At 47.0% G+C, this 1,649-nt stretch overlaps 1 pseudogene; it reads left to right on the top strand.

Annotated features, from left to right (window-relative positions):
* Positions 1-319: 319 nt before the first annotated feature.
* LOC116875296 lies at positions 320-1,310 on the top strand (annotated as a pseudogene).
* Positions 1,311-1,649: the final 339 nt, after the last annotated feature.

The raw sequence follows: 1,649 nt of genomic DNA, 5'->3' as shown, positions 1-1,649 counted from the left end.
CTTAGATTCTTCCACAAGTAAAATATTAGGAAAATTACAAAAAGATGGGGATCCAGCACTAAATCTCCACAAACCAATTCATATTCAATCCAATTCATATTCAATTGCCATCATCCAAGGAAGTCAGTGCACAAGTGAAGGGACCATTTTCCCAGATCCCAACAGTTCTTATGGCACTGTAAGAGGAGAAAAAGATTATTTCCTTGGGGCCAATGTATTACATATACCAACACATAATAAACTAAGGGCTCTCTGCTCCTCCCAGTTCAAGAGACAGCCACGTCTTCTGGTGCAGTGCCAGCGGTGTCACCGAGACCTGATGGTGAAGGTCAGCATAAACAAATTCAGCCATATTGACAGACTGTCCTACTTTTAACTCTAGCAAAGTGGATATTGTTGCTATCAACGACTCCTTCATTGACCTCAGCTATATCGTCTACATGTTCCAGTATGATTCCATCCACACAAATTTCATGGCACAGTCAAAGCTGAGAACAGGAAACTTTTCATCAATGGAAAGCCCATTTCCATCTTCTAGGAGTGAGATCCCACCAACATCAAATGGGGTGATGCTGGTACTGAGTATGTTATGGAGTCCACTGGGTCTTCACCACCATGGAGAAGGCTGAGACTCGCTTGAAGGGTGAGGCCCTTTTGCTGATGCTTCCATGTTTGTGATGGGTGTGAACCATGAGAAGCATGACAACACCCTTAAGATTGTCAGCAATGCCTCCTGCTCCACCAATTGTTTGGTCCCTCTGGCCAAGGTCATCCATGACAACTTTGGCATCATGGAGGGACTCATGATTACAGTCTATGCCATCACTACCACCCAGAAAACTGTGGATGGCCCCTCTGAGAAGCTGTGGAGTGATGGCCCAGGGGCTGCCCCAATAGCATCTCTGCTTCAACTGGTGCTGCCAAGGCTATAGGATAGGTCATCCCTGAGCTAAATGGGAAGCCCACTGACATGGCCTTCCATGTCCCCACCCCCCCCAACATGACAGTCATAGATCTGACCTCCTCCCTGGAGAAAGCTGCCAAATATGATGACATCAAGGTGGTGGTGAAGCAGACTTCAGAGGGACCCCATGAGGACATCCTGGGCCACACTGAGGACCAGGTTATTTGTTTCCTGCAACTTTAACAGTGATACCTACTCTTCTACCTTTGATTCTGGGGCTGGCATGGCTCTCAATGACCAATCTGTCAAGCTCATTGCCCGGTATGACAATGAATTTGGCTATAGCAACTGGGTGGTAGACTTTATGGTCCACATGGCCTCCAAAGAGTAAGAGCCCCCTGGACAACCAGCCCCAATGAAAGCAAGAGGAAGACAGAAGTCCTCAGCTGCTGGGGAGTCCTTGCCCCAATTCATCCCCCAATATACTAAGAATCTCCTAACCTCCTGTTTCCATCCCAGACCCTCTGAAGAAGGGGAGGGGCTTGGGGAGTCCTACCTTATCATGTACTACCATTTAAGTAAACTGTACCCAGAGTAAATAAATAAATAAATGAGGGGAAAACCTTAGCAGTGTATCAAACAGCATATGTATGGTGTGGAGTCATTGGTGGCCAAGGATAGGTGTCCTAACCATCCCCAAAGGGAATAGTCCCTCATGATTCCAGGAGACCTGTCAGGACACACA

Source organism: Lontra canadensis, unplaced genomic scaffold (assembly GCF_010015895.1).
Source record: "Lontra canadensis isolate GAN:19392208 unplaced genomic scaffold, GSC_riverotter_1.0 scaffold1, whole genome shotgun sequence".
In the NCBI taxonomy this organism is placed as follows: Eukaryota; Metazoa; Chordata; class Mammalia; order Carnivora; family Mustelidae; genus Lontra; species Lontra canadensis.
Note: the sequence above shows the minus strand (reverse complement) of the source record. Positions and strands in the feature narration are given on the sequence as shown.